This window comes from Pseudomyrmex gracilis, unplaced genomic scaffold, assembly GCF_002006095.1.
Source record: "Pseudomyrmex gracilis isolate BER0280 unplaced genomic scaffold, ASM200609v1 scaffold_64, whole genome shotgun sequence".
Classification (NCBI taxonomy): domain Eukaryota; kingdom Metazoa; phylum Arthropoda; class Insecta; order Hymenoptera; family Formicidae; genus Pseudomyrmex; species Pseudomyrmex gracilis.
Window position 1 is genome coordinate 704,055 of NW_018020648.1, and position 12,177 is coordinate 716,231.

At 37.6% G+C, this 12,177-nt stretch overlaps 1 protein-coding gene across 2 annotated transcripts in view; it reads right to left on the reverse strand.

Moving 5' to 3' along the window:
* The window catches only part of LOC109854380, a 131,406-nt gene that overhangs the window by 85,863 nt on the left and 33,366 nt on the right, over positions 1 to 12,177 (reverse strand). For both annotated transcript variants that reach the window (XM_020427425.1, XM_020427424.1), the window contains one exon: positions 7,746 to 7,948. The gene's annotated coding sequence lies outside the window, so the exon portion shown is untranslated. The remainder of the gene's footprint in view (positions 1 to 7,745; positions 7,949 to 12,177) is intronic.

A 12,177-nucleotide genomic window follows, 5' to 3' on the forward strand; every position in this document is an offset into this window, starting at 1 on the left:
GTATTTGCCGAAACAATGAAACCCACGCACACACACACACACACACACACAGAACGTATATAATTTTCATTCATTTTATCCCGCACAGTCGTTGTATTTTAGTTTTAGTTAACAGTGAAAATATTTATTTACAATAAACAACACAAATATTTATTTTCGGTGTTAAATATTAGTTTCTAATATTTTTTTTTTTTTGTTTTACTACATTGTTAGCCAATCGTCAATTTTCACCAAAAAATTTTATTCGCTCGGAGTTGCGAAAAGAGTCGCGTTTTTTTTATTTTGTTCCCCTCTCATGTGCGTCAAACTGTACGCATTAAATATGTACTGCTAAATTTTAAAGTTGGAAACTTTTGCGTCGGCGAGTTTTGCTCAAGACGACTCGATGCTGCCAGGCGCATTCGGTATGAAAATCGTTTCTCCGTAGGAAGAACGTGAGCGAAATGTCAAAACCACGAGAGAAGCGCGAGCACGGAGAGAATCTCGCACAAGCGAGAAGCAGTAGAATTGAACCGTTTGGTGGTCAGTGTTCGTGGCGCGCAATTGTGGGACTCGAGGGAAGTTCTACGAGCTTCTAATAACTCATTGCTTCCCCTTTCTCTCTCTCTATCTCTCTCTCTCTCTCTCACACACATTCTACGCGGTCATTTTCCAGACCAGTGTAAGGATACCGCAGGACTCTCACGGGAGTAAGAAAGTCGTGTAATGTTCTAGTTACACGGTTCCGTCCACAAAGTGTATCTATATATCTGTCTCCTAACGGGTTTCGCCGCAATATGTTTAACTTATTTGTACTTAATTACCGCGATACGTAAAATGAAATTCTACGGAAATGAATGAAATTACATGTTCCGCGAAAACACGTTGTGAGAAACAAAACTATTGATTTTGTTCACATCTCTGCTTGTCGAAACGGTGTGTTGCTTGCGGCGCTTGATCGCCGTCGCATGTGCCAAATGCGCGACGTAAATACGAACATCCGTCGAATATCGTATTCCGGACACGACTCCGGCGAAACGATTGGACGAATCTACACAGAAGGCGCAATTCCGCCTGGCGTTCTAAATCCGCACAACGCGCCGGGATCCTAAATTTGTCCAGCGCCATTACGGTTCGCGGTCTCTTCGCATTTGACTAACGATCGACGAGTAACTCGGCGCGATAAATCGATCATATTAGGTCGCGCCGTCGGCGAACAATGAGCGATCGGGTGTTAATACCGCGATTTGCAGTCGCGCGAAGAGACGACCGACGCCGCAGTCGCCCGCGCTTCGATAGAATATCAAGCAGGCCACTCTGTCTGCATACGGCTTAGGACTGTCACTTGGAGACTCGTCTATACTCGACGCCGCCGCCGCCGCCGCTTCCTTCTCTTCTTCTGATTTTCTCGCCGCATATTTAAACGGCGTTTGCATAAAAGCTATCGAGCACTTTCAGTTTAGCTCTTCGGAACACACTTTGAGAAAAACTTTCACGAAATATTCAAATTAACGGCTTTTCCAGGGTATCATTTCTTCGAGGTCGCAAGTTAAAGCGCGTGTTATATTGCCGAGAAGTCTCTAAACATTTTACGAGCGTAATTAACGCGGCTTCTCTCGCGATAAAATTCGATAAAATTCGATTGAAAATAAAAGCGTATTGTTTCCTCATCGCGCGCAAACAAACTCGTCGCCATGGCCGGCGATCAGCTTATAATGAATTCCTTATAGAAATGATAATTGCGGCAATTAGACGCGTACGCGATCGGACATTGTGCCAAAGTATCGTCGTTATCCACGTCGGTGGTCCCTGCGCGGCCGCGCTTACAAATCTTCGTTAGATTCTTACCGGAAAGCGCAGCGCGCATTACTCATTGGGCCGACGACGACGACGATGCTGTTAAACGACGCGAACCACCTACATCGAGCCCCGTGATGAATCGTAAGCCGACGGTATCCTCATGTCTCCGAGAAAAATAAAGAAAAGTCGTCGGCGGCGACTCGGATTGGACTTCGCCGCAACGGACATAAATCGCACGAATGTGTTCACTTTCCTAATCCGACACGTAACTTTAAAATGTCGAACAGTTTCCGATAGTTTCAAACGACGTTTCGCAATGGAAGAAGCAGCTACCGAAAGAAATATGCAGTTCTCGCAATCACGTGTCTCCGGAGCGAAGCAGATTATTTCAAATCCACAATTTTGAACGAAAGAAACAAACAAGTTAAAGTCTCTCTAATTCTGTCGATTCTTCTAATATTGTGGATATTAACGTTCGACGATATAAAATTTGATAACAAAGTTAAAAAGAAAAAAAGACAAAATAGAACCAAACGTACAGAATTTTAGTTTCTCAATTTTCAGCAGGTAATTAAAGTTATTTTGACTTCGATAGCGTAGCAGGTAAGTATCAGGTTTTCATCAGTAAAAGCCTGAAACCTAATGAGAATCTGGATAGAAATAATATAAAATAAAACAAAATGAGAACAGAAAGTTATTTAAAAAAAGATTGGTCAATGTGAAAATTAGTAATGTCGAGGAAATAGTATCCGTAGATACATATGTAAACAAATTTTATCATTTGCGTTTTTTTTTTTCACGTAAGAATTACTGACTCATACACGGCACAATGGCCGTACACGCTTGTTAAAAGTCAAATTCTAGTGCGTATTATGTGCATACGCTTTTAACACAACGCTGAAAAGTTCGCGAACAAAAATCTCATTTTCATTAGATGAGATGTTAGTGTCGGACGGATGGAATGAAGAAATAAAGTTCTGTGCTTTTATATTTTGCTCACCTGCTGCCGGTCGGAGGATTATTAGCAGGGAGATAATTGAATTTGCGAAAAGAGGAAAACGCGAAAAATCAGATCTCCTCAACTGTGTGTGTGTGTGTGTGTGCAAAACGCCGTCCACGTATATTCAACTTTTTAATAAACGCGTTAAAAAATACAGAAGTGTATTAAAATTTTGTTTTAATTTCACGATTACAGTGCGTTTTGTTTTATCTAAAGAATCTCGCGGAAAGAGAGTCGTCATTTGGTTGTATAAATACCGTGCCGTTTAATTAAATGAACTTTTTCGCGTTATTAAAAAACTGTGCGTGCGTGTGCACGCGTGCAGTGCGCGCGCGCGCGCGCGCTTCTCCTAGAGGCGGTATGAAATTTCTGTTGCGCGATATAAACTCGCAGTTTTAAATCAAATTTATTTCAAAAGACCCTCGACTGTGAAAAGGACTCGACTTGTTGAAAATCCAATTCAATTAAAATCTTTTCACGATTAAGCTCACTCGGCAGTTACGCATCGGGGGAGCAATAAACGATGAGCATTGATTGACGAAATTATGTCACATCGATTCAAGTTTCGGATAGTCGGTAGCGTGTTCAATAATCGATTTAATATTCAACAGGCGAGAACGAAGTGAAGTTCCCGATGAGCAGTGTGCTCGAGCAGTTTCCCTCACCGAGCGCCTTAATCGCATACTTATTTGTCTATGAAACATCCCAGTATGCGCTTCCCATTCGCACGTACGCATCGAGGCATACAGGCACGTATCGCCTTGACGATTGCTTAACGTCGCTTTTAGCATAAATAAGCCGCTGCATCGCCATACGCGCAAAACAATTGGAATTAGACGATTACAATATAAAAAAAAACTCACGCGACGCGATTAAACGAAACAACGAGCAACTAATTAACGAGGTTAATCCGACTCACAGATCGCATTGAATTGAAAGGCGCTCGCTGATTAAAATACAAGTGTTTATAAACGCTCTCCGTTCGAGACAGATCTTCTTGCGACTGATAAATGTTCAATTATTTTCTCGTTACAAAGTTTCTGATTTTCGTTCGCTATTTTTGCGCCTGTCGTTTTCCATTTATTTTCTTTCTCTTTCTCTTTTATTTTTTTTTTGTCATTTCATACTCATTCTACCACATTTTTCCATTATTTTTTGTTATTTTAATTCTGACTTCTCTGTTTGTTTATGGTTGCGAAGGAACTTTCCCGGAGCGCCTAATAATTGAAGCATCATCATATTGTATGTGTATGTTTTAGTGTGTTCTCTTACACACTATAGAGTTGTTAAAATTTACACAATATCGCGTATCGAATAGCTCGTTTAGCAACGCGTTTTATATCTTTATATTAAAAGTCGTTAAAATTGTCATCTCTCGTTTCCTTCCGACTGAACGATTTTATTACTTCGCTTCTCTTCATTGACTCTCGAGGAGGATCAATTCCGCCGACAGTGAGAAACGTATAAAACCTCATAAGTTTTCGGGACATTTTGTCCAATTTATCAATCGCTTAAAACGTGCGCGCGGACACGATAGCACAGCAACCGATATATTTACATATATGTTGCATATATATTTACATATATATTGCACGTAATATACAAAGCTGTTTTCTACGTTTTATGACTCGAAATGAAAACCACACCGAGTCGTACAATTTTTTATTTTATTTTCTAGCTAATATCTCTCTTTAGCGCATATTTGTGATATCAAGTTACCACCGCAAAAGATACTTGATACGTATTGAATGTCGGAAATATGAAAAAAAATACATAATACTCTCTTTTTAAAACAATTGAATAGCAATTTACAATATCAATTCTTATTTAATTAAATTTAAATATGTGTAATTATACACAGCCACGCGAAAACAAAATAAACAAAAATTAAACTTCGTCAAAGAAGCTTTCGTTAGAAGAACGATAGCACGGTGACATCAGAGGAATATTGTCTTTTTTTCGTGTTACGAATAAATTGCTGGACTCACATTTATAGTGAAATTTCTGATAGATAGCTCTGAAATAGAGAATAGACGATAACGCGGCACAGTCGAAGTAGAACGTTGCCCACGAACGTAACAAAAGAAGACTTGTAACGAGTCGGCAGATTGTCAATAAAGGATCTCTCTCCGAAGCCTCCTTTTTGAACACGTTAATGAGGATTAAATCCATTACCTGACAGTGTGGCCAGGTATCAATTAACGGAGGAAAATCCCCGCGGGCCGCAGTTTTACATCGCCGGCTGCCAACTGGAACGCTCTCTCGTTGTTTCAGCGGATGATCATAATTAAAGAGGAATTTTAAACGCGCTAGGTGTCAGAAAGTTGGTTTTTCCGTTAATGATGAAAAAACACGCATTTCCAACTGTGTTCTCATAGTTGTTTGTTGGTACAAATATTGTTCGCGGATGTATATCACAATCGCAATTACGCAACAGCGCAAAAAACTAAACAACTAAACTAAACTAAACTAGACACAACAATAAAAAAACTAAAATATAAACTAAAATATAATAAATAAAGTACGTAGAAAACGTAAACAAAATAAAGTACGTAGAAAAATGTTTCTAAAGCTGTCCCCAATTTTAAATAACAATCAGAAATTTTCATACATTTCTTTTTGTTCGAAAATTGTGAGATTCGAGATTTCTGAGATTTCTCTCTTCGCGGAAAAAATATTCTCAGTGTCTCTATCGAGATAGTCTACGTTTTTATCGGAGACATTTCATTCCCCACACATTTTCTCAACCTATTATTACTAAGCAATATACGGAAAATATAGAAATGTCCTTTCGGCTTGAATGTCAAATGTCATCGTATCTTTGAAAGCCAATAGAGCGCACGTGCGCACGAGGACAAACTGTGTATATACACGGATTGTGAATTATTCTACGTATCCGCAACATTTTTTTCATACGAATCGCGAATTTTTTGAGGGATATTCCTCCTCCCCCCTCGGCGGTAAATTCCGGCGGCGTCTTTGTAAATACTGCAAGACGCGTTTGAGACGCTCGGAATGCGTTACTCATCTATTATGCGTATGCAAAATACAGCGGAAACCTTGAGACGGCAGATATCGCGCGCGCACAGACTTTGAGACGTCACGATAAAAAGTGATATAAAAAAAACGAGCGCTCTTACATACACGCCAGTCACACGGTAAGAGAGAGAAACGAGTTTCCGTAAGTAAGAAACATCGATCGGCACAATTGTTTATGTAACACGTTATCCAAGTGCAGTTCCTCGTACATTCGCGTGACGCAATCTGTTTACAAGTTAATTTCTAGTTTGCTGTGACACAAATCCCAATATGTTTATCAGCACTAATGATAAAGCTGGAAACAGCTATTTCGATCGCCGCGATGTAACGTCTAAAAAAAACCAGAGACCGTCTCAACCGTATTGACTAGTATCAGCAAAAAAATTGAAGTATTATGTATTCCGCTTAGAACACATTAAAACTAGGATTCTGCTGACATCGTCATCAGGGTACTCTGCCACGGTCAAGATTTCTTTAATAAATATATGACAACGTTTTTTTCTCAAACACACTGGCAGTATAAATATACAGACACACTTCTGTACAAATATAGTTCTCGAAAATAATTTTCTCGATAATTTTACTGATGTCGATTTTTTAATTTATTTTTAGTGAGTTTCCATTATGCTTAATATTAAAAAATTTCTTTTATTAATTGTTGCTGGTAATTATCTCGTGTTATTTAAATTTTCACTGACAAAGATCTAATTTCAGGAAATCTGAATTTGAGTTCTTATAATAAAAAAACAATATTTTACGTTAATTGTCTAATTTGACATTTTGTCCTGAACAAACTTATATTTTGTACATATTTTTTTTTTCAAATTTTCACATATGTCAAAAGATACGTAATTCAATTGAAGGCTACTAATGACGAGCTGTTCAAAATTACGTTCTTGCAAAAATATCGAAACAGTTAAGTAAACCTTTGAAAGAGCAGCTTCAATAGCATAGATTTTCCGTTACATTTTGCGCTGAATTCGCAAAAAGATTAATCGGATAAATCTCTTTCGCCGCACAAAGACTTCCCCATCCTACTCTTTCAATTTATCCACGTTCGTGTATCACGGCGCTTCTTTTCGCGAACTGCCATCGATCATGGCCACGCGATTATTACGTCGTCACATTTTTCGCGCGCGGTGCAGCTCACGACACGAAAAATCTTTCTCGTCCTTTGTCCTAAAAGGGTGCAAGGGAGGTATTTTTCCATCCAAGCGAAAACTATTTTTAGATCGCTGTGGAGAGCTCTCCATTTGGCTCGATGCTACCAACACAGAGAACTAAAGAAAGTGATAAGTACCGGAATATGCGCGCGCGCGTTGTCCCGTGTAAAAATCTCGCTGATGCGATCCGATAGAAGCAGTCCATTATGGCGAAACGAGCCGCGGATTTGGGATAACCGACAGATCTAAGGGAGAGAGAGCTCTGACACGCTTTGAACAAGAACGCGTTTAGCACCCGCGACCCAAATGGAGATAATGAGGGATAAAATTTGTTCCCGCAACGCGAATCATTCAATCGGAACGCGCTCCGTCTGAATTGAACGGTCGTATTTGTTCTTTGCGAATTATTATCGATGTAGTTTTGCATATAAAACGTTTGGTTTTATCAATGTGTTTTATCTTTTACGCAGAAAAGATAAAAATTACACAAAGCTTTTTTTAAGTGTAATACACAAATTGATTTGCGTTCAAAACAAACACGTCGCCAAGCGCTTGGCACTTACAGCAGTCGTATTTTCTTTATATATTCAATTTCAATTATTGCACGAAATATATTAAAAATAAATAAAGAGATAAATCTTATGGAAATCAAAAAGATCCGATCACGTTCGTCTGGTTGCACATGTTTTCAATTGTACGATTCCCAACAGACAATTGTATCTGTGAAACAAGTCAACGTGGGCATACGCGACAAGAATTTTTACCTTATACGTTTATCTCCACTTTTTTCGTCGGGTTTTTCGCGTCTCTCCTTCGAAGATTTCGTTATCCTTTTCTCTATCTCTTTGTCAGGAAACTCGTGATTGTCGGTTATTCTCGCGCAAACAAAAGCAGCACAAGATCGATTTGATCTATGAAAACTCGTTTCTTCTTACAAAACCAAAGGCCATGGCTACTGCATGACAATCTGAAACACAAATCAATGACGACAAATAAGATTAGATTACAAAGAAGCGCTTCAGAATCTCTTATCTCTATTGCATAATTTTTTATCTATAATACGTAGTAGAGGTGATAAAAAAAAGTGTCTCGATTATAACGTAAGTTTTGATAACAACACGACATACATCGTATCAAAAGTGGATTTAATTTATTTATCGCACGTCATTTTTTCCGGCGAGTTATTTGTCCGTGTATGTACAAATAGATACAAAGACAACGCGCACATTGTGCAGTTTAATATGAGAAATTATTTTCAATTACACAACAAAGAGTGTGTGTATAACAAAAAATTTCTTAAAATAATATTTGTATTTTTCGTTTTTTTTTAAATATACGCGGTAAAAAGCTAAACATAACAAAAAGAAACTATAAAATCAGCAAGAAAATTTGTTACGCGTTGAACTTTCAACGCGTTCCTATCTTTTTGGAAAAGATAAGTTTTCGAGATATCACACATTTGGTATTTTGTAGTATTCTTTACTTTTGTAAACCAAGTTTTATAAAAAAAAGAAGTTTTTGTAATATTAAATCAATTTGTAATTTATTAATTTTTACTTTTTTACTTTATATATACTACGGTAAGATCGCTGACTCCGGTCACGTGACAGCGCCGAGGTCACTGACCTCGGTCACGTGATATACTACGGTGATATATATACAGAAAGTTAAAGTATATAATTTGTACTTATTTTGTGTAAAATTTCAAACCAGTTTATTGAAAAAAGTTATATCGGAGGTGTTGCCAACGCGAATAACGCAAACCACTACTGTGCTTCGTGATTCTCTTTTTCTCTCTCTAACTCACACTTCCTGTCTTTTTTTCTTTTTTGTCTCAAACGCGCTCATATATGTATGCCATCTGGCAGCAGACATACGAACATGCACACAATTTGGTCGCGCGACGTTTGTGAATCGTAAATTTTTCACTTCGAAACTTTATCGTCGTATATCTCGAACAATCAGAAACAAACAACAAAAACGCAACAATACTTTTTTTTTATTTTTTCAACGTGAATCAAACGAGACTAAAAAAAAGTCGATCGGTTTAGTCGTTAATGAATAAAAGGCTGATTAAAAATCTCCTCTCCATTGAAACGCCTGATTTTCGCGTATAAGAGGCACAGTATGCTCACGCAGTTCGAGCGCTACTTTGTTGCGCGTGAATTTGGCGCGAGGCACTACCGTGCCTCTTGATTCGCTTCGCGATCAATTTAAGATGAGAAAACAGAAATTGAGCACGTTAGATTAATGCGCGCAGATTTGTTGACGGCACATCTTTATGTCCTTCGCATGCGTCAAGTGCGCGACGAAACAAGTTAATTAAGAAGACCACCCGCAATAGCGGGATCTTCGTTCGTTCGCACGACAAGATTGGAAACGTGCCAAGGCGGCACTCGAGACTCGAGATTTTCTGCTATCGTATCTCGCTCCTCAAGTGACGCATTGACGCCCTCTTCGATAAAAGCTCTTCTTTCTCTTGTTACGAGAAAATACAAATTGCACTTTCATTTCGATTAACTTTGCTGATAAACAGAGATAGATAGATAGATAGATAGATAGATAGATAGATAGAAAGAGAGAGAGAGAGAGAGAGAGAAAGAGAGAGAGAGAGAGAGAGAGAGAGAGAAAAGAGACCATTTTGGAATTTATTAGATTATTCATATATATATATATATATATATATTGCATGTGCATTGCGACGGGATTTATTAAGACGTAAAACACACTCGGCGCAGAGATGAGATGCAGATCGTAATCTCTGCCGGAGCTTTTACTATATAAGAAAATGATATAAGAGAAGAAGAAGAAAAAGATCTGCACTGTGTGCATCTCTAAATGTCTCTCATATAAAATTCTGCCATATTTCACGTATTTCTTATCTCATCTCTGATATTCCTCGCCATATGTAAACGCAGCACACAATTTCGGGTTTCGCTTGGTTTCGCGTTGACTTTGCTCAAGCTGCCTAATTATGTAAGCGGTGATATGACAATTCCGACTGAATCGGCAAAATCAACGATGACTTTTTGTATCGCCGTTTTAGTGCCCGTAATAGAAATTAATGTCATATTTTACGAGCTCGTAAAGCGACCGATTAAAATCGCGGCGAATCGTCATCGATATCGTTCGCGTTATTGCATCGTCGTAAAATACGAGCCCAAATTTTCATCGGTCGTTGTTTCCCCAACGGAATTCGCGCGCGCCGGTATCGCGAAATCTCGACTTCAATTTTTATCGAACAGAGATACACGTTTTCGAACAAAAAAACATTTAATTTGAGAATTTTTGAACACACATTTTGCGAGAACGTAGTTTCTGATAATTTCTCGATTAGTCACCGTTAACCCTCAGATTCTAACAAGTACAATACATCACGCGAAAACAATACAACACAACTGTTTATCGTGCGGTGTTGTTTCGAATTTTTTTAACGATTTTATTATATGTTAAAAAAACCTTTTTTAACGCTTTTTGTTACTGAAAATGTAAACTGTCACGTTTCAAATTGCCACCACTTCGTGAAAAAAAAATTATTAAATTTTACTTTGTTAAAACTTGTGAATTTTTAACATTACCTGAATTGCGTGACATTGGAAGAATAAAATAGAACAAAATATCGCCAAACTCTTGTTCGTTTCGGTAAAAAAATTTTGACAATTATCAACAACTGTTTTTTACGATATTTTATATAATATATATTTGTAAATAATGTATTTTTTAAAAACTTAATAAAAAAGTTTTAATTATTTCTTTTTAATTTGAACTTTTTAAAATAGAATTTGATATTTATAGAAAGTAAATGACAATAAAAAATAAATAAGCAACAATAAATTATTAAGTTACAAGGATCATTTGTTGAGCCATGTGAAAAATGATTTCTTTTAAAGTTTCGATTAATATAAACCTGGTTTTTAGCGAATAATGTTTACGTATAAAACTTGCAATAATACACTTGTTTTTTTACGATAATTTTCTCTCTCTCTCTCTTTCCTCTTTCCCTTTCTTTACTTACATCATGTATCTGCATAATGACGTCCTGTAATAAAAGCCCTTTCGTTAACCGTATGTAACAACGACGCGTTAATTCGTCGAACTAACAACTTTCACGTGACAGAACAATGACTGCGAAACGGGTTCTCATTATGCCGGCAGACTAGATTAGCATGGCAGTTCATTAAGTTTGCGAGCTATGTAGGATCCGGGACGATAAATATTTACGTACCTACTGCCGAATGTGGGTTACGTTTGCATATCGCATCCGCGAAGGATATTAGAAGCCGTCAGTTCGCGCGAATGCTATGGATCGGGAACGACGAGACGAGGATTCCACACGTACAAAGTTCCGATAAGAAAACTCACTTCCTACACAATTTCACACGCATTCACTTTTTATTATCGTTTCGCTTTCGATCATTCCCGTTAATTCTCGTTAATTCATTTTTTTTTTTTTTTTTTTTTTTTTTTTTTTTTTTCCCACGTTATATTCACGTTCCGCCACGTTTGTTGTATGTAATAGCACTCGTCGCTCGTTCAAATGTTCATTATTTTTTCAATGGCCGTGCTATTCCCGCTACTCGAGAGCATCGTGTCTTTTAATAATCCACTTTTGAAATTTATCTCATATCGTTGCTCCTATTTACGGCTATTACGGTTATTACAAAATGTCCTTATCCGTTTCTCTTGTCTCGAAATACGATGAAATTATGTCATCTTTGTTCTTTTATTTTTTTGTAGTTGTTTGTCTTCGTACAGTTATCCACTTTTATAAATTTACTTTTTTTTAAATGATCCACATCGATTGCTTTCTTTTTTTTTTTTTTTTTATCGCTGAGGCAATAGAGACACACGACTATTTAAAGTGTTATCACACACACACACACACACACACAGATAAAAACATTGTAAAGAGGATTTGGGAATAAGGTCAGCGTAGCAAGTCGAGTATTGAAAAATTACGAGGTGTGTATGTATTCGGAATTCAATATACCCTATAGATCGGTAAAAGATACGAAAAATGATCGATGCCGACGTAATTATTAATCATTTCGCATTTATCGCGAGTAATATCTCCTGGGAATCGTGTGGGAGAATAAATGGCCTGAATGCAATCGCCGATCGATCCAGCGAGCGAGCATATATGACGGAAACTCAGGAGGGTGAGGAGATATACATATGAATAGTAGAAAACTATTT